The 21,953-nt window shown below is 47.1% G+C and overlaps 1 pseudogene; it reads left to right on the forward strand.

The window, feature by feature from the left end:
* The first annotated feature begins 1,803 nt into the window (after nucleotides 1-1,803).
* LOC102904902 (myosin light polypeptide 6 pseudogene) lies at nucleotides 1,804-2,277 on the forward strand (annotated as a pseudogene).
* The last annotated feature ends 19,676 nt before the right edge of the window (nucleotides 2,278-21,953 follow it).

Genomic DNA, 21,953 nt, shown 5'->3' on the forward strand with positions numbered 1-21,953 from the left:
CTCCCCGGAAACTGTTCACTGCTTGTATAGCTTTCTGAATCTTGTAAGTTTCAGGAACTTCCTGAGACTTACAAATTTTGTTCACATTTTAAGTCTTAATGAGTCTCTCTCCTCACTCTAATTTGGAGGAAATAGCCACACAATACTGTGTATCTCCCCTAGGAAGCTGCCCTCTGCTAAGGAAGGCGTTTGCTCAAAAGTACCAACCAGCTTTGGTTTTTGTTTGTTTGTTTTTGTTTGATTTTATGTGAGCAGGGCTCAGACACCAGTCAACTGTCCATTAACTGAAGTGTCACATCAACAGAAGCACATAAAGCTGAAGAATTACATGATCTCCTTTGCCTTATTAAAAAGGACACTAGAGCAAGTCAATTTTATTGCAATAAATCTCATCATGAACAAATGACTGTAATATATCTACATGATAAATCCAGTGATTAGCAACTGTTTCTACCATTTATTGGGCCAATGAGAAAGACATAATTCAGAGCCAATGTGTGGGTTGTTGTATATGAAGGAAAGACATGAATCTTTTTTTCCAAACGGAAAAGACCTGCAAAACAAATTGAGACTTTGAGGTTCAATACGTAGCTCAGTGGGTAGAGTGTTTGCCCAGAGTGCATGAATCCCTAGCACTAAATAAATAGGGTGTGATGGTACATGCCTGTTACCTCAGCACTTGAGAAGTTAGAGACAGTTCAAGATCATCCTTGGCTACATAACAAGACAGAGAGAGAAGCCAGAAACGAGGGCATGGTGACACACCCCTATAATCCCAGCACTTGGGAGGAAGGTAGAAATAGGAGGCTCAGGAGTTTAAAGCCAATCTCCTTAGGAACACAAAATAGATGCAGTCCAAGTAATTTTTTTTTTGTTTCCTGTAATTAACTGATTGCCCAGGGAAACATGTCTTCTGTGTATCTATGCTCATCAGCTTTCCATCACTGTGACAAAAGACATCGGGACATCAAGATAAAAGAGGAAAGGTAGCCATGCAGTGATAGCACATGCCTTTAATCCCAGCACTCGGGAGGCAGAGCCAGGCAGATCTCCGTGAGTTCCAGGCCAGCCTGGTCTACAGAGTGAGATCCAGGACAGGCACCAAAACCAAAACTACGCAGAGAAACCCTGTCTCGAAAAACCAAAAAAAGAAAAAGTTTCCATTTGCCTATTAAGCTATCAGTCTAGGGCAGCAGGATGATTCCTGTTATAGAAGAGCATTCCGTTCCCACCACCCACATCTGGAGGCTCACAACTGCCTATAACTCCAGCTCCAGGAGATCCAACACCCTCTTCAGGTCCCCAAAGTCACCCACATGCACATATATACACAGTCTCACACATGTATAAATAAAGTAAGTCTGCATTTTAAAGCTGATTCTTGCCAGTGTGGTGGTACACACCTTTAATTCCAACCCTTGGGCAAAAGAGGCATAAGGATATCTCTGAATTAGAGGGTAGCCTGGGCTATGTAGAGAGAACCTTTCTCAAAAAGAACCAAAAAAAAATAAAATAAAATAAAATAAACCTGAGTCTTTCAATGGATTGATCACTGAGGTTAGATTCCTCCTGACCCAACCTCCTAAAGGCTATATCTGTGGACACTACGCAGAAACCACATCATCACAGTGATGGTTAATCTTGATTGTCAATGTGACTGGCTCTGGCGACACATCATGGTGTGAGTGCAAAGCAGCTGGTCACACCGAGTGAGCAGTCAGGAAGTAGAGGAAGATAGATGCTGGTAAACATGTCACGTCTTGATTACTGCCGGAAAAGGACCTGCAGAGCCGAGCAGCCGAGATGTGTGACTTCACCGCGGACCAGACCGCAGAATTCAAGGGGGGGTTCCAGCTGTTTGACTGAACAGGTGATGGCAAAATCCTATACAGCCAATGTGGGGACATGATGAGGGCCTTGGGCCAGAACCCTACCAACGCCGAAGTGCTCAAGGTCCTGGGGAACCCCAAGAGTGATGAGATGAATGTGAAGGTGCTGGACTTCGAGCACTTCCTGCCCATACTGCAGACTGTGGCCAAGAACAAGGACCAGGGAACCTATGAGGATTATGTGGAAGGCCTTCGTGTGTTTGACAAGGAAGGGAACGGTACCGTCATGGGTGCTGAAATCCGTCACATCCTTGTCACACTGGGAGAGAAGATGACGGAGGAGGAGGTAGAGATGCTGGTGGCAAGGCATGAGGACAGCAATGGCTGTATCAACTACGAAGAGCTTGTCCGGATGGTGCTGAATGGCTGAGGATGTTTCCAGATCCTGAGCCTGTGCCTTGCCCAGTGTGAGAGTTCTCTGTGGCCCCCTCCTAGGCTCTCTTATCACAGCACCTTGCCCATCTGGTCTCTTCTGGATGTTTGCCTTCACAAAAGAAAGTTTTCTCTCCTTGCCCTAAAAAAAAAAAAGTCACGTCTTCTTTTTTTTCATTTCATTCAATCCAAGACCCCAGCCCATGACATAAGTCCCACATTCAGGATGGCTCTTCTCTTCTCAGCTAATCATCTCTGAAGATGCCCTCAAAGGTATGCCTAGAGGTGTGTCTCCTAGGTGATTCCAAATCCAGTCAAGTAGACCTCCAGCTTCCACACACACACATACACACGCACCTACATACAACTAGGCATACACAGAGAAACACATATGCACACATACCCCCAGGGGAAAAAACTAGACTCCATAAAGCTAGTTTTGAACGATGAAATTGAGCATGTAGGCACAGGTGATATCAAAGCTGGCAGAGAGAACAGACAGAAACTAACAATGGTAGCAGAGTTACTATCCACATTGGAGGCATGTAGACAGAGAAATTAAGAAGTGGAGAGGGGAGTCTGGTGGTGGTATGATGGATTAGAGACGCACAATAAAATTGAGGAAGGCAAGAAGACGCACACAGACAGGAATTTAATGACTGGTATGAGGGCTGGCAATCCGATATCTAATCTCTAGGCTAACCAGACCCCTAAAGAAGAAGCTAGAATAAGTGGAGGAAAAGTGAAAATCAATGATCTAGCAAGAGACAATTTTCTAGGGCTTAAAAAAAAATCGCATCAAAAGCACTTGCCATTTTAAGTAAAGTTATAAAAAGAGACAAAGTGACATTTTCCAGTGCTAAGGTTGGGGAGAAATGTTAGTGAACTAAGCGAAGATTGAAATGCAATCGCAGGCTTGGGAGATGGCTCACTTGATAAGGAGTTGGGGTGCAAGCATGGGGACCTGAGTTCAATGCCCAGAACCCGCGTGAGAAGACAGGCCTGGTGCTGTAAGCTTGTAATCCCAGTACCAGACACCAAACAGGAAGACCCCTGGGGCTCACCTGAGCCTACTCAGTGAGTTCCAAGTCAGTGAGAGACCCTGTCTTAAACACACATGATGGATGGAGCCTGAGGAACTGCACTTGAGGTTTGCTTCTGGCCTCCTCACATATGCACACACTTACACGTGCATAACCACACACGTGTACGTACACATGTGTGCACATACAGGCATACACATGTATACACACCAAAAAGTCAGAAGATCATCAAGTTTATAAAATGAAGCATTCACACTGTTCCCCAAGACTGCCTATAGATTTAACATAAAAGTGGAGTTAAACACATTTGATGATAATCCATATGAACAAAACTTCACAAAAGATTGATGACATATCCTTTCTAAATGCCCCTGTTAATAAAAGTAAGTGCCCTACAGTGTACCCAAGGTTTCACTAGCATGACCTACAAAGTTGAACACAGACTTAAAACATGGACCAGACTGGGCATGGTAATGCACATCTTTAATCCCAGTACTCGGGAGGCAGAGGCAGGCGGATCTCTGTGAGTTCGAAGTCAGCCTGGTCTACAGAGTGAGTTCCAGGACAGCCAAGGGTACATAGTGAAACCCTAGCTCAAGAGGGAAAAACAAAACAAGAGGACCAACCAAATGACTCAGTGAGAGCGTAAAAGCACTTGCCACAAAGCCTGATGCCTGAGTTTGATCCCAACTTCCCTACAAGTGGGTTTTTAGTTTTCACAGACATGCCATAGTATGCACTCTCTCACCCACACACACTCACACATACACACACACACAAAGTTAATAAATAAATAATTTCTAAAGACTTAAAAATGCATGAATTCCTTACACAGCTCTTCTGAATATCTACAGTCTTCAGTATGTCATATAATACCTATTATATGACACTAAATAACCGTATTTGTTCATATCCCCAGCAATCACACCGGAAAAGCTGTTCTGAATCGGGAGTGACTCAGCTCATGGTGGCAGATACATTGCCCAAAACCATGTTATTCTGTAAGGTGCTCCTATTTCATCGCTGGTAATCCGTCCTGGATGCTATTGTGTGTTAGGTGACAGTCTCATTTAGTTTGCTCCCAAGGAAATGTGTGCTGCAGCTTGTCCTCTGATTGTTCTTTCAATTAAAACTGTGCTCTACCCAGAAAGAAAAAGACCAAAAAAAATGTCTAGTTCAGCTTATGATTTGAACACATTAGACTTCTCAAAACACCCACTGAAGGTCAGCGTGCGTCTGATCACTCAGCATGAAAGGGAAAAGTATACACATGGTTGTGCATGCGCGTGTGTGTGTGTGTGTGTGTGTGTGTGTGTGTGTGTGTGTTTAGATCCATCCGTGTGCAAGGAGGAGCCAGCAGTCTTATTCTCAAAGCTTCTTGCTGAAAGTTAATCTGCAAAAAAAAAAAAAAAAAAAAAAAAAAAATCTATCCTCAGGGCTGGGGAGATAGCTAAGTGGTAAAGTTATTGCTGTGCAATCATGAGAACCTGAATTTGACTCTCAGAACTCATGTTAAAAACCCCACTGTACATGGTCTAACAGCAGCCAGGGTCTGAGCTGATGCCCGTGACTCCTGTTACCACCGAGGGCTGTGTGGACGCCTGGGGTCTGGACGGCCTCCTGAGACCATGTTGGTGTCTGAGGGGCTTGCTGTTGCAGGGGCCATACTAATCTGGGTGACCTGTGCTGCCACCAAGGCCATGGTGACATCCGGGCCTGAGTTGCTGCTGAGATCCATGTCTGGGTCCGTGTTCCTGCTGCAGCTGGGTTCTGGATGATGTCCATGGCCCGTGTTGCCACCGGGGGTCATAGAAACCATGCATGTTGAAATCTGAGGGCCACGCTGAGCGGGCCTTGCCCTTCACTGACCCTGGGATAGCTGGCCCTGCCCCTCCCTGGACACTACAGCAGGAGAGCTGGCCCCACCCCACCCCCATGGGAAAGCTGGACCCACACTTGGTAGAGATGGCGCCCCCTCTCACCATAGGCATGAGAGAGCTGGCCCCGATGGCATGGGCCTGGGAGAGCTGGCTTTGCCCCTTGCCTGAGGGGAGGGCGGGTCCCAGTGGCCAGGACTGACCAGCTCAGCTATCACCCAGACCCACATCCTGGGGCTTAGGTTGGCCCACCCTAACATCTACCCCATCTATGACCTGCTGGAGTGCATGAAGAGACTGGTCCTTTGATAAACGCAGGATCGCCATGACTCGGAGTAGCAGCAGGATATCTGAGAGGAGTTTTGGTGAGGATCCAGTGAAAATGGTGTGCCAGAAGCCTTGAATCAGACCAGTGATTCATTGAAGCGAAGATTTTATGAATGAGGCTCATGGGACAAAAGGGTGTACTGCGTGACACACCACAGCCCCCAATGCCGCTAAGATGAATGAAGAGGTGTTGGAAAGACACAGGAGCAAGGTCGGGTTTATTTTGTTTTATAATTGATTGTGGGGAGTGGAGTGGATGCTGCAGGGGTGAGGGGAACATATGGAGCAACTGGGAGGTGAGCAGAATTGGGGTGCATGATGCAAAATTCCCAAAGAATCAATAGAGAATTACGTTTTTAAAAAAAAAAATTGTAAGGGTGCATCCTTGTAATCTCAGCCCTGGGAGGCAGAGACAGGGGGAGCCCTGGGGCTGGCTAGCTGGCCAGCCTAGCCTACTCCAGACCCGTGGAAGACCCTGTCTCGAAAATGAAGATGGAAGGCTGGAGAGATAATCTCAACCATCGGGAGTGTGTGCTGTACTTGGTTCCTGGTACTCACATCGAGCGGCTCACAACTGCCTGTATAACTCCAGCTACAAGTCATCTGATAACCAGTTCTGGCTCCATGGATGCCTGAACTTATGTACACAAATTCACACATATATGCACATAACTTAAAAAAAAAAACAAATAAAATCTTTGGAGGGGGGATGGCCAGTTTCTGAGAAATAACTGAAGTTGTCCTCTGCCCACCACACACACACACACACACACACACACACACACACACACACGCACGCACGCACGCACACACGCACGCACATACCCAGAAGCACATAAGCATGCACACATTCATTTATACACACACACAAATATCCCACCCTCACACTTGACAGTGTGTGATTTGTGAGGGAAGCCATCCAACTCAGAAGCTTAAAGATTTCAACGGACTGCGCTTCAAGACATCAGGTTATTTCAAGGTATCCTAGGTTCCCTGGGATGCAGATAGATATCCTATTTGCCTGCACAAAAGCCTCTGAGAATGATTCGTCCCTCAGTACAAGAGATGGCTTAATCTGTCCGTCACGCTGAAGTGGCTGTAGCGCTAGGCAGCACAATGCAGACTTCAGCATCTCCAGGGATGCTGGGATCAGACAAGGGGCGGAGGGTGGCTCTGTATGACACTGATTACAGGCTCAGCTCTGAGATGCCCATGTTCAGGCAGCTGCTCCCTGGTATTGTCCCCAGCCCTGCTTACTTCCGCCAGTCACATCTACATCCTGTACAACCTCAAGGTCAGCCTTCCGAAATACTCCCAAGGGGGCCAGAGAGATGGCCTGGCGGGGGAGGGAAAGGAGCTTGCCGCCACGTCTGAAGACCTGAGTTCAAGCAAGCCCCAGATCCCAGGTGGTGGAAGGAGAGAAAGGATTACCACGAGTTATCCTCTGACACCCACATGCACCCGACACATGGTGGTGCACACCTTTCATCCTAGCGATCCAAAGGAAGAAGTAGGCGCATCTCTGTGAATGCAAGGTCAGCCTGGTCTACATACTGAGTCCCAAGTCAGCCAGGGCTATATAGTAAGACCCTGTGTCAAAAAAAAAAAAAAACTATAAATAAATAATAGATAGATAGATAATAGATGGATGGATGGATGGATGGATGGATGGATGGATGGATGGATGGATGGATGGATACGTACGTACATACATACATAGACAGATGACAGACAGACAGGTAGATGGAAAGAAGGAAACTGCTTTCTGCCTGCTTGCCCTCACTCTTGCTGGCAAGGCCATCTATCCTGCTGCTGAGGCATTCCTTCGCCTGCATTAGAACTAACTTCCTTAGGATGCCAATATAGACTGAAGACCAGCATCTCTCCAGAAATACTCCAGGCCTCCAGCACCAGATTGGGACTGCTAAGACCACCATCCTCACTGAGCAACTACTGAATTCTCAGCCATTCTAGAGTAAAACAGACACTGTTGAACTACGCAGACCACGGCCTGTAAGCCACTGTAGTAAATCCCCTTTTACTATACAGATGGCCATTGCATCGGTTCTTTTTCTCCAGAGAGCCCTGACTATGGCATACCCACACTTAAGTTTGGCTTCAAGGTGTCTATGGCCCACCAGTGAACTGCAACCTAACTTGATGGATGCCCAGACTGCAACCTACTCTTATACCATGTAGCTGAGTCTAACCTGGGACAGAACCTTTCCTGAAAACTTGCAGGCTTCCCCACCTAACAGACCCAGAGTCCTGGGCTAACCATGACCACATGCTAACACCATAGATCAGTGGTTCTCCACCTTCCTAACGTTGTGACCCTTGAATACAGTTCCTCATGTTGTTGACCTCCCCAACCACAAAACCATTTTGTTGCTACTTCAAAAACTATAATTTTGCCACTGCTACAAATCATAATCTAAGTATCTGATATTCAGGATATCCAATATGCGACCCCTATGTGGGCGCATGACCCACAGGTTGAGAACATCTGCCATAGAGCGCCAGCCTGTGCACCTGCATGTTTGAGTCTGAAACTCCAGACATGGTCTGTCCCAGTTTCCTGCCTGTGGCCCTGATCAAACATTCTGACTGGAAGTGCATTAGCAGAGGACAGGGCTTGTGTGGTTTACCATCATTGAGGGAAATCAGGGCAGGAACCTGAAGCAGGGATGGTGGAGGAACGCTGCTTGCTGGTTTGATCTCTGGCTTGCTCACCCTCAGGCTCACACTTAGCTAGCTTGCTTATACAGCCCAGGACCACCATCTACCCTGGGACTGGTGCCGCCCACAGTGGACTGAGCCCTCCTACATCAATTAACAATTGATAGAATCTCCCCTACGGATGTGTCCACAGGCCAGTCTGGCCAGGCAACTCTTCAGCTGAGGTTTGCCTGTCCGATTATGGAGGCTGTGTCAAGTTGATAAAGACCCTGGGTAAATCCCTCCTGCACTGGCCTCTGCTCTATGAGAATTCAATGACAAAGCTTACCGAGGGCATGCCCTTCCTAGAAGCGTGGGAAACATGGCGGTGTACTTATTCATAATCATTATCCTCTGACTCTGTTCATGGAATGTGAAAGATTCCCAGTTTCCTGTGAGATTGGGGGGGTGGGTGGGAATAGGGCTGAATCGGGGGTGTTGAGGCAAAAACACAACCTCATAGCATCTTTAACACTGGTGTAGACTTTTTTTGTCTGGAAACTTCAGTTCACAAGGGGCCTTGAATAGATTCAAACCCCCTCCAGCCAATGGTCAGCTCTTCCACTACGCTCCTCAGCCTGAAATCCAGACTCATGAGAAAGTGTGCTCTCTGCCTCTGTCCTTCCCTTCCCGCACGGCTCTGAGGATTTCATCCGGTGGGAACCGATGTGCTACACAAAGGCAGAAGCTAATGCTGTGTTACAGTTTTTCTATATACCTCATTTATCCCAGCAGAGAGCTCGTACGGAATTTGAGAAGTTAATATTGTAATATGCATCTCCATTAGCTCGCTGAAGGGAGGTGACGGGCTAGGTAGCATTGGACCTCAAGGACTCTGAGGAAGGTCAGTATCTCATGGGCGTCTCCGGAGAGCAGGGATGGAAGGAAGGTCGTCAGGCTTGGGCTGGGAAAGCTGGACAGAGCTGTTCCAGAGTCCTCCAACAAGGAGAGGCTTGTGTTCTTGTTACTTTAACAACACAGCCTTTAAAGACCTCCTTATCCTCGTGGGGGTGGGGAGGCGGTGATTCTTGGCGAACGCAAACATGCATTTTAATACCAGAAACATTCTGAGCCAGGCAGAGAATGCTGCCCATGCCCATGGGGTTTGGGGACTTCTGGATTCGTTTTTTGCTGTTGTAATAGGGGGCTAGAGAAGGAGACCAATTAGTTTGCAAGGAGAGTGTCTTTCAGAGCGATGCATATTACAGGGTCCCCCCCCCCACAGTCACTGAGCTAAGCCTCATTGCTTAAGAAGGAGAAAAAAAAAAAAAAGCTAGAGCATGCTAACAATAGCCCATAATTACTTTGTAAATGGTTTCCTGGAGTAATTATGCCATTAGTGCAAGAGACTTCCACTTCAAAGGTTTCTCTTTTCTCTGTTCCATGCCATCCCATTGGGCTGGCAATGAGAGACCTCCCAGGAGCCTGAAAGAAAGGGACAGAGCTGGAGAAACAGGACTTACAGATGCCTCTTCTTAGCAGTCTATTGTCAGTACAACCGCTACACCTCCCCATGGGAAGCGGGCGGAGGAGGGGGCGGGGTGGGGGGGCATGCTAAAGCTGAATTTCCAAAGAGATTAACAGTGGGGTTTAGGAGAAAAAGCTCTTTGAGGCAGCCGCCTCTGGATTCTGGAACCTTCCGGAGCATTCTTAGGTTTCCTAATCAGATTGATATGACAAGCTGAGGTCATGTGAAAGTCGTCTCCACCCACGGTTAATAAGGGCAAGCGGAATGACCCCCTGTGCTTCAATAAACCTTCCTACCAGTGAGATGGCCGGTAAAGGCCACCAAACCTGATGATCCCATCTTAATCCCTGGCATGCACATGGTGGAAGGAGAGAAGAGACTCCCACAAATTGTCCTGATCTCCCTTTGTATGCTACGGCATGTGTGCCCCTCGCTTTGGCTATGAGGCTATTGAAACAATGGACTCCCCCCGAAAAAACAAAAAAAAAAAAACACTGGCATTTCCTTAGGAATCTCATGCTAAGGGGAGGGAAAGGATGAAATCTGGTGCCAATCACGGGGGAACTGGTACCCAGGAACAGTTCTGACACTCGCCAAGACAATGATATGGCAGTGGTGGGTGGGGCCCAGAACTGATCATTTATGCATACCACGTGCCCTCTGAACCCCATGTCAGGACCCTGAGGGACTTGGGGCTCACTGGACCTGTTTATTTATTCCTTTTCCCAATGTGGCCGCACTGACTACATCTCCAGTCTCTGCTTTTCACATTGCCTTGTCTCATCCAATGATATCTCGAGGACAAGTGGCCAAGCCTAGCTTGTTAGGGCTGACAGCACCCAGGCTCTGACCTAACAATTCTGAGAATATTGTTCATAAGCCCTAGGAAGAGGGCAATGGAGTATACATGCTCCTTTGTTGAACATCTTATCTCTGTCAGCCTTGACACGCAACGCTGCCCTCATATTATCTAGTACCCTAATTGTACCCATTTGACAGAAGCCAAAACTCCAACTCTAAAAGAGGAAATCACTGCTCAAAGACACACAATTTGTAGGCTGCAATGCTAAGGTTAATATACAGGTCCGTCACCCCCAAACACACTGCTCTAACACTTCCTAATTTCAAGGGCACAGGCTTGGTGTGGGTTCAAACGCTATAATTTAGTTGGGCAAGTTGTGACAGGAGACTAGAAACTTAACTGAACCATCAAGGTGAACATATGAAAGGCCAGTTTGCAAAGGAATCCCTTCCTCACCTGGGCTCCATCAAACCGCAGAAAGTGATAGCAGAGTCTATACACCACATAGCAGGATGTTTTTTAAGCTCTTTCATTGGCTCACTGGCCCACACCACCCTTAAGAGATAATAAACTATCTATCTCTTTCTTCCTTTTTTTTAAGCCAGTCTTCCTGTATGGCCCTGGCTGGCCTGTAGTTTGCTAGTTTGCTATGTAGGCTAGACTGGCCTTGAACTCACAGAGATCTACCTGCCTCTGTCTCCCAAGTACTGGGATTAAAGATGTGCGTCACCACACCTGGCCAAGCAGAACTCTGAACCCAGACCCGTGGCCCAGCAATCCTAAACTGCCATCCCTGACAGATACTCTGGGCTCGCTCACTGCTTCTCTGACCTCCGTTACCTAACTCAAAAGGCATGATTCCTTCTCCATCTCCTCTCTTCCTGGCCACAACTAACATTTACAGCTTGCCCTGACTATTTTTTTCCTTTCAATTTCCCTCATACTTCCTTCCGAGTCAGTTTTTTAACCCTTTCATTAATGAGACTAAGTACCCAAAAAGGATATCTCAGTCTCCTGGTAACGAAGTCTCAGCTTATTTTCTTGACCTTAACAGTTTCTATCTACAAAATAGGCTTATCCCATTGTTGAAATAAACAAATACATTGAGACTGAAATTTCAGTGTTATCAGCTGAGTTCGTACGATTAAAGTTGAACCAGAGGCCCTATGGTGGGGATAGCAAACTGTTCCAAAAAAGCCATACCAATCTAGTTATAACCACCACCTGGGTGTGGCTCAGTGGTAGAGCACCTGCCTAGAATCCCCCAGTGAGGGGCTGTGGTGTGGGTCAGTGGTAGAGCCCCTGCCTAGAATCCCCCAGTGAGGGGCTGGGGTGTGGCTCAGTGGTAGAGCCCCTGCCTAGAATCCCCCAGTGAGGGGCTAGAGTGTGGCTCAGTGGTAGAGCACCTGCCTAGAATCCCCCAGTGAGGGGCTGTGGTGTGGGTCAGTGGTAGAGCACCTGCCTAGAATCCCCCAGTGAGGGGCTGGGGGCATAGTTCAGCAGAGAAGCATCCACCTGGAATCCCCCAGTGAGGGAATGAGGCCATGGTTCAGTGTTAGAGCACTTGCCAAAGGCTCGGAGCACAGCTCAGCAGTAGGACCACTGCCTGGCATGTGCGTAGCCCTAACACCAGGGGTGGGGAGTATGAACATGATGAATTACATTGTTACCTCAGCATTTGGGAAGCTGAGGCAAGAGGATCCCTGTAAATCTGAGAAGAGAGACAGAGAAGCATCGTGGTAACAAGTTAATTTACATTCTGATTTCTGTGTCTCACCTCCCCAAAGACTCTCTCAGGGGATCTGAAACAGGCTTTGTTCTCTCCCCCTACCTTCCATGCTTGGGTGTGAGGGGGGGAGAGGGAGGGAGGAAGAGAGAGAGCGCGCACTCACATTTCACCTTGTCTGAGGCAGAATGTCTTGTCATTCACTGCTGTGTATGCCAGGATAGCTGGCCTGGGTACTTCTGGAGAGTCACCCATCATGCTAAGGATGCTGGTATTACAGAAGTGCCCTACCATGTCCAGCTTCTACCTGGGTTCTTGAATTGCAAACTCAGGTTGTCAAGCTTTCAGGAAAAGCTCCTTACCGCACTGATCCATCTCACCAGCCCTAGAATGTTTGTTTTTAATTAGTAGGTGGTGACCTTGCTGTAAACGGTGCTAAAGAAAACTGTCTGACCCCCGAGGGCCATTCATGATGACATGTTCACTCTTCTTTGCCTCTCGGGGCAATCCCATTCAAGGCAATTTAGCAAATGTGTTCCCTGGAAAGATGTGGGGCAGGAGGACACTCATGATGTGATGGCTGATCATGGTTATCAGCTTGACACACTTGGGGTGCTGAAACTTCATCTGAGGAAGCACCTCCATCACACTGGCCTGTGGCCATGTCTGTGGGACATTTTCTTAATCACCAGCTGATGTCAGAGGACCCAGACCACTGAGGGTGGTGCCATCCCTGGGCAGGTGGGCCTGGGCTATGTAAGAAAAGGTAGCTGACTGTAAGTCTTGAAGCAAGCCTGAAAGTGCTGTGGGATGTTCTGTATGGCAAATGTGCTGCTCTGATTGGTCAATAAATAAAACACTGATTGGCCAGTGGCTAGGCAGGAAGTATAGGCGGGACTAACAGAGAGGAGAAAAGAAAGAACAGGAAGGCAGAAGGAGTCACTGCCAGCGGCCACCAGGACAAGAAGCATATAAAGATGCTGGAAAGCCACGAGCCACGTGGCAAGGTATAAATTTATGGAAATGGATCAATTTAAGCTATAAGAACAGTTAGTAAGAAGCCTGCCATGGCCATACAGTTTGTAAGCAATATAAGTCTCTGTGTTTACTTGGTTGGGTCTGAGAGGCTGTGGGACTGGCGGGTGACAAAGATTTGTCCTGACTGTGGGCAAGGCAGGAAAACTCTAGCTACATGAAAGCAGCACCCCTCCATGGTCTCTGCTTCAGTTCCTGCCTCCAGGAACTGAGTTGAGCTCCTGCCTTGCTTGGCTTCTTGGCTTCTCTCAATGGTGGACCGTAATGTATGAGATAAAATAAACCTTTTCCTAACTAAGTTGTTTGGGGTCAGTTTTTTATCATAGCAAGTAAAAGCAAATTATACCATCATGTCAGCTCATGCTGGATAGAGAAACCAAAATAGAACAAAGGAATAATTTCAAGGATGTCCAACTAATGAGTTTGTGTCTTTTTGGTTTGTTTTGTTTTTTGTGGGTTTTTTGGTTTTTTGTTGTTGTTTTTTTTTTCTTTTTTGTTTTTCGAGACAGGGTTTCTCTGTGTAGCTTTGCAACTTTCCTGGAACTCACTCTATAGCCCAGGCTGGCCTCGAACTCCCAGAGATCTGCCTGCCTCTGCCTCCCGAGTGCTGGGATTAAAGGCGTGCGCCACCACCGCCCGGCTCAACCCATTAGTTTTGAATGGGGTTACTAATAAGAGTATGGGATGGCTCAAAGACAGCTGTCTCACTAAAAAGCACACCCCAACATAGGTGACAACTCACGGGGCAATCGTAGGACTCTCTGTGTGGCTTGCATACGGCTCAACAGGTCAGGGAGTCGACTCTTCCTAAGTGTAACAGCTTTAAGGAGAAAGGTTTCCCCTATAGAAGAAGGGTTGCAGCTCTGAGGGGAAAGGTATCCTGGCAGTCGGGAGCCCAGGAGTACCCCAAAGTCACCCTGCACAACAAACCTCACATTAGAGACTTATCGGGAAAGATGCAGAGTGGTTGCCTCTGCTCAGGTGAAAAGCAGCAGGGAACTGAGCAGGAGGCAGCTTTATATAGGGTTTCTTTGGGGGGAGGTGGGGCTTTCCAGGGTGGCCTGGGATTAGTGGGGTTCTGTAGCCTGATCTTGGGCTTTTTTTTTTCTGTAGGTGGGAGCTTGGCCACCTGAGACTTGAGGGGCTGGAAGCATTAAGACACTTAGAGCAGTTTAGGGATGTAGGGATGGGGTCTGCCCCTTGAGCACCTTGATGGGCTTACACTCTTAGCAACTGGGTTGGTCAGTCTCCTCCTGTAGTACTTTGCATGTAATTGGCCCCCATAATCTCATAGGGAGTGGCACTATTAGGAGGTGTGGCTTTGTTAGAATGGGTGTGGCCTTGTTGGAGAAAGTGTGTCGCTGTGGGGACAGGCTTTGAGGTTTCCTATGCTCAGGGTACCACCCAGTGTCTCAGTTTTGCCTGCAAGATGTAGCGCTCTCAGCTCTGGCACATGTCTGCCTGCCTGCCGCCATTGTTCCCACCAAGATGATAATGGACTGAACCTCTGAAGCTATAAGCAAGCCACCCCAATTAAATGTTTTTCCTTATAAGAGTTGCTGTGGTCGTGGTGTCTCTTCACAGCAATAAAAAACCCTAACTAAGACACCTCCCCAACAGTTACCTAATGTGGGTGACCCCTCACCCTCATGAATCTTGTAAGTTTCAGCTTCCCCAGACACGTGACGTTTGTTTATTTCCCGGTCTCACAAGCCTCCCCCTCCTTCTTAAAGGGAGTGTTTCAACTAGGGGGAAATTGCCGTGGAACCATGAGGGAAGTCGTGGAGACAGACGGTGAGGTCTAAAATGAAGGAAAGGATATCGTAGTTTCAAGCATCCCAGGCCTGGCAGAGCAGGCAGGTTGGAGCAAGGATCTCATGAATACAGAAGGGGGTAACAGACTGTATTAGGGGGGAGAGGGTCACTTCCGCCAGAGGTGGAATAAGAGGAATCCAGTGGATTGAAAGTCTACTGAAAACTTTGTCTCTTGTGCAACAGTGTTGACTGGGATGTGGGGGGGGGGGGCACAATCTTAAAAGTGATTGACATGTTCATGTCATTATTCACAGGTGGTCAGGAAAGTAGTTAGTGATAAAATGGGGGACTTCGGCCTCCTTTTCCTCTCCGTAGTTCATGGTGTGCCCCCCTCCCCACGTGATGGCTGTCTCCATAGTACGGTGCAGCATGAAGGTTCTCATTAGATACATCCTTCATCTTGGACCACCTCACAGCCTCCAGACGCCCAGATGCGTGAGCCAAATAAACTCTTTTCAAAGAGGAATAGAGAGAAGGGACAGAGCCTCACGCTGTAGCCCAAGCTGGCCTGGAACGCTCTATGTGGGTAGGCATGGTCTCAAGTCCAACAGTCTTCCTGCCTCAGCCTCCTGAGTGCTGGATGGTAGGCATGTGACACTCCACTCAGCTTAGTCCACTCAAATAAACTTCCACTAAGTTTTCCCAGTCTGTGGTGTTCTGGTATGGCAGCAGGAGGCCGGGACAGGAGCCATCACAGCTTCACGTGCCCAGATGACGTGCCCACATGGGCACAGAAACATTTTGATTTTTTTTTTTTAAGATTTATTTATTTATTATGTATAGTGTTTTGCCTGCATGTATGTCTACAGGCCAGAAGAGGGCGCCAGATCTCGTTACAGATGGTTGTGAGCCACCCTGCGGTTGCTGGGAATTGAACTCAGGACCTCTGGAAGAACAGTTGGTGCTTTTTACCTCTGAGCCATCTCTCCAGCCCACAGAAACACTTTGACGGTGGCGCACGCCTTTAATCCCAGCACTCGGGAGGCAGAGGCAGGCGGATCTCTGTGAGTTCGAGGCCAGCCTGGGCTACCAAGTGAGTTCCAGGAAAGGCGCAAAGCTACACAGAGAAACCCTGTCTCGAAAAACCAAAAAAAGAAAAAAAAAAAAAACACTTTGAAATCAAGTTCAGGTACCATGGGTTCCTGGAAGAAGCCACCTCCGCTGTCTTCTTTTGTAAGTGTTCTTGCATGACATGATGACTGCATTCTTCCAAAGTCCTTCTGCACAGACCTCGATCTTTTTCAGTTTCTCTCCTACACAGCAGTAGCAGTCCTACAGGCCAACCCAGGGCCACCAAACTGAACCCACTGCTCCACCAGAAGCAGTGATGGAGAGACTCCTCAACACAAGAGAGGGGGGCCCTAGGACTGCTTCTTAATCACATACTGTCTCTTGACTGGATCCCTCCCCATTAGAACCTGTTCCAAGCCTTCTAATTCTCTCTATTTTGTTTTGTTTCAGTACTGAGAACTGAAACTGGGGTCTGCAAATCCTAGAAAGTGCTCTACCTCAGAGCCATGCTCTCAACCCCTCACTGGGGGATTTTAAGCAAGTGCCCTACTCCTTTCAGAAGATGACCAAGTCTATCAGGAGCAGCCCCAGCCAGGAAAGTATAAAGAATTCTTGAGTCAGTTCCATTGAAGAAATATCCATGGTATGTTAGATGTTTGTTGTTATAACAAAATACCTAGTACAATAAGTGAAAATGAAGAAAAAAAACATTGACTGTCAATTTCAAATATTTTAGTGTAGTCAATTGACCCTGTTACTTTGTGACCTGTGATGAGCAATATTCTCCCTCTGTATGTTTATGTCCAACTGTCTCTTTTATGGAGACAGTGGTCATGTTGGATCAGGGCCTACCCTAATGTCTCCTTAACTTTATCACATCTGTGAGGATCTTATTTGCAAGTAAGTTCACATTCTGAGATACTAACAGTGAGGATGTCAACGGGTCATTTTGTGATAATGGAACATAATTCAAATCATAACTATAACCTAATCTGGGAAGTCACACCCCATGGTGGGATGCATCTTTCTTGCCAAGATATATTCTCGTGTGTGTGTGTGTGTGTGTGTGTGTGTGTGTGTGTGTGTGTGTGGTGTGTATGAGAGAGACAGAGACAGAGAGACAATGAGACAAAGATGACAGAGAAAGATAGATACACACACACACACACACACACACACACACACACACACGCCTGTGTATGTGTTTATGTGTGTACAGGTATGCATGTGTGCATATGAAGACCAGAAGCCAATACTGAATATCTTTCTCTATCACTCTCCATATTTATTTTTTGAGACAGGGTCTCTCGATAAATCTGGAACTCTCCAATTCTGCAGGACTGGCTGGCCGGAAAGCTGTAGAGATCTGCCCATCTCTGCCCTGCTTGGTGCTGGGATGACAGACATATACCAACGTGTCTTACATTCCACACAGGTGCTGGAGACCCACGCTCAGGTCCTTATGCTTGTACCCCCATAATCTCACCAATTGAGCCATCTCCCCCACTACCCCCAAGACTATTCCGTTTCTTAGAAGCAAGCCACTGGGTCCAGCCAAGCCTTCGAGGTCACAGGTATCAGGAGGCAAAAAAAAAATATTGAGACGCATTTCAGGAGTTTGTATTCCACTTCCCCATCCAGAGGCACAGCTCTACTGAGTGCTTGTTTACTGATTAGCCCTTTGATGGGCTAGATTTATGTAGAACTGACACAAAATAGACTCATCTGGGAAGACGGAACCTCAGATGAGAAAATGCCCCCACCAGATTGGCCTCTGGGCAAGCCTACTAGGTGTTTTCCTGATTGGTGATTGATGTGGGGGAGCTCAGCTCACTGTGGGTGGTGCTACCCCAGGGGCTGGTGATCCTGGATGCTGTAAGAAGCAGCCATGAGGAGCAAGCCAATAAGCAGTATTCTTTCACGGCCTCTGCTTCTGTTCCTACCTCCAGGTTCCTGGCCTGCCTGAGTTACCATGACTTCCCTCAGTGATGAACTATTTCCTGGAAGTACCAGATGAAATACGCTTCTCCACATTTCCTTTGGTCATGATGTCAGACACTTACCATGATTGTTTATAAATTAGGCCCTCTTGCCCTGCAGACTTTGGGCTTCCTGAAAGTAAGGACTATGTCAAATCCATCACAATAATATTGAATCACCCAGCATTGGACTTGCCATGTGATGGGATAGGTGCCTGGTCAATAATTATTGAATGGGTAAATAAATGAGAAGCAGAAGCATGCCTCTCTCTCTCTCTTCCCTCCCCCTCTCTTCTCTCCTCTCTTTTTTCTGTCTCTTTCTCTCTCCCCTCTCTCTCCTCTCCCTCTCTCCTCTCTTCCTTCTCCCTCTCCTCTCTCTCTCTTTTCACTCTTTTCTCTTCTCTCTCTCTTTTTCTCTCTCTCTGAGCAATTGCTCTCTTTCTCTCCCCTTTCTCTATCCTTGCCCTCTCCTCTCTCTTTCTTCTCCCTCTCCTCTCTCTTGTCTCTCCCCCCCCTCCACCCCCTCAGCAATTTGCTTCCAAACCTTCCATCAGGAGAGCATCACAACAGACCACGCCATTCTGCGTCTTCCCTTAAATGGATGCCCCCTCCTCTGGCTTGCCCAGTCTTCACTATTGATCAATGAACTAAAGAGCTGTTTATCTAACGGGTTAAAAAGCAGCAGCATCTGCATACAGACAAATCACAGAACAAGTCAGACGTCTGATGAGTAATTTTCCCCGCCGTTTAATAAGACCCACGAGGTACATCTGTTTCAATCACTCTGATCAGAACTAAAAACAACCTTAAACATGCTCTTGATGCAGTGTCTACCTGACAGGTGTACATGGAGCAATTATATTGTCTCCTGCCTCCCCTGGAAGTGATTAATGAGAACTCACATGACTGGCAGTTTCTGGAAAGTGAGTGGGGAAGGAAGAGCTCAGACAGGAGCCAGCGGATTCCACGGAGCCCAGAGGCTTGGAATGGTGTGTGCAGAGCCCTGCTGGAGCTCCCAGCTGGGAGGCAAATGAGGCAAGAGGCCAGAGGCTTAATTGGGAGCTTATCTGGCCACACACGGCCCCTGGAACAAGAATTGGATTTAGAGATGAATACCAGTGAGTCGATTCAGCAAAATAATTATCCACAGAGCACACAAGGGAAGTGGTATCCCCATGAGTCTAGGAAGAATGGTGTGGGCATAGGAGTCAGGGGGGTGCACTTGAATCTCATCCCTATCTCTGTCTCTGCCTCTTATTGGCTCTAGGAACTTAAGAAATCTGAACAAGCCTCAGTCTTTCTAAACTGTAAAATGGTCATATGGCCTTCCCAGAAAAAAAAGGGCATAATAAGTGTTTGCATGTTTGGAGAGACTGAAGATGCAGTATAGTGCTGGAGCACCTGCCTAGAATCCCCCAGTGAGGGGCTGGGGTGTGGCTCAGTGGTAGAGCTCCTGCCTAGAATCCCCCAGTGAGGGGCTGGGGTGTGGCTCAGTGGTAGAGCAACTGCCTAGAATCCCCCAGTGAGGGGCTGGGGTGTGGCTCAGTGGTAGAGCAACTGCCTAGAATCCCCCAGTGAGGAGCTGGGGTGTGGCTCAGTGGTGGAGCCCCTGCCTAGAATCCCCCAGTGAGGAGCTGGGAGTGTGGCTCAGTGGTATAGTGCCTGCCTAGAGTCCCCCAGTGAGGGGCTGAGGGTATGGCTCAGTGGTAGAGCACCTGCCTAGAATCCCCCAGTGAGGGGCTGGGGGCATGGTTTAGCAGTCCTAACATGGCTGTGTTCTACATGCCTAGGAAAACTCTGAGAGGCTATGCACCATCTGTTTCAATATGCAACTTAAGAAAGCAATTTCAACCACCACCCACAGAATGATCAATGCAGGTTAAAAAAAAAAAAAAAAAAAAAAAAAAAAAAAAAAAAAAACCTTGTCAATTGTTGATAATGAATGAATGCAAATAAATGTGCCTGCTCAGATGACAGGAGTGTTGTGTGGTGATTTATTCCAAACCAAACACATTCCATCCTGGAGGGAGGCTACTTAAAACTCAGGAAGTAAACTAAACTCATCAGTCTCAGGAAGTTCCTGAAACTTACAAGACTCACAGGGGCCCTTTCCAAGATTATAGCCACAGTAACAATTGCTAGAGAAGAGACTCACTGACCAGCTAAACTGCCTACAAGTTGTGCAGGGGGCTTCAGGATGCAGCTTGTGCGGGTCATCATCCATGTTATGTGGGTTTTTGATGACGCAGCTACTTTTGAGTCATTCTTATCCCCCTGTAAGTAACCATTCATCCATGTTCCTGTAAGTAATGCCAATAAATCCGTTGGTTCACTAAGCTGGACCTGGTTAGAACTGATTTTATGGATGGAGTTGGTCTGTCATTGGTGACCTGCCTGTCATAAACAGACATTTGTTCACATCTACCAAGGAAAAGTCACACAATAGAGACCCACTGGGGAAGGGCCAACTTGATCTGTATTAAACCTCCTTAAGGGGCTGGAGAGATGGCTCAGCGGTTAAGAGCACTGGCTGTTCTTCCAGAGGTCCTGAGTTCAATTCCCAGCAACCACATGGTGGCTCCCAACCATCTGTAATGAGATCTGGTGCCCTCTTCTGGCATGCAGGCAGAACACTGTATACATAATAAATAAAATCTTTTTCTAAAAAAAAAACAAAAACAAAAACCTCCTTAAAAAGGCCAGGGTGGGGATGGGGAACGCAATAATGCACATTTTCCTAACACTCAAAAGTTGTAACAATAATTACTTTCCACTTTTTGCATGTTTTAGCGATATCACTTTGCATCATCTTTTCAACCAATCTCCTAATAATATTAATATATTAATATAATGTATATTTTACAAAGGACAAAACAGAAAATGAAGACTTTTCCAGTATTCACACAGACACACACACACACACACACACACACACACACACACGCGCGCGCGCACGCAATCAATTCATAAGGTAACACCAACTAAACTGACTGAAACTCAGAGAGGTTAAAGGATGTGTCCCATGTTCCCCAACAAACAAATTGACGAACCTGTAAGGAAAAAAAAAAAACCAAACGCCATCTTAGATGCAGATGCTCGGATCCATCTTGTTTCCAAGTTTCCACAGGGCTCCATCTTGGAGCACATGCTGAATGTTATTTTGGAAGCTAACTCTGAGTGCCATCTTGGATGCAGACACCGAGTGCCATTTTGGACAAAGATGCTGAGAGCCATCTTGGAAGCTTGTTCTGAGTGCCATTTTGGATGTAGATGCTGGGTACCATTTTGGAAGCATACACTGGGAGCCATTTTATAGCAGATGCTGGGAGTCGTTTTGGAATCAGATGCTGGGCACCACTGTGGAAGCAGATACTCTGAGACACCATGACCTTATTTAAGTCCGCATGATTGAAAACCTTGTTTTGTCCTCCACAGATACCATCTAAGAGAATTTTTTAAGGATGGAAAATTGATTCCCCTCTGTCTTTTTGAATGTATTCATGCTGAGCAGGGCTCAACAGCTTGGAGAGTGAAAAGAAAGATTGTCTTATGCAGCCACTGGAAGCCAGCTTTCAATCACGGGAATAGATATGTGTCTTCCCAACAGGACCCTCAAATGGTCCAAAGGTGAGGTGCAGCCATGCCCTTCTGGCCATCCTCCCCACTCCATGCAAAACTCTGGAAATATCTCTTTCCTCGTCTTGTCAAAATCCACCTGCTGCATGACTAGGAAGCTGTCAGTGTGATCTATAACCCCCAGGCAGGCCTGGAATATGAGCTAAATTGCCTGAGTCACTAGGGATGATAGAGTCATTCTGCAGGAAATTGGAAATCAATTCTTGTCATCACTGTAGAGAACTCCTTTATCAAGCAGTTCACCGTGTAAGGCAA

The sequence above is a fragment of the Peromyscus maniculatus genome, chromosome 23, assembly GCF_049852395.1.
Source record: "Peromyscus maniculatus bairdii isolate BWxNUB_F1_BW_parent chromosome 23, HU_Pman_BW_mat_3.1, whole genome shotgun sequence".
NCBI lineage: Eukaryota > Metazoa > Chordata > Mammalia > Rodentia > Cricetidae > Peromyscus > Peromyscus maniculatus.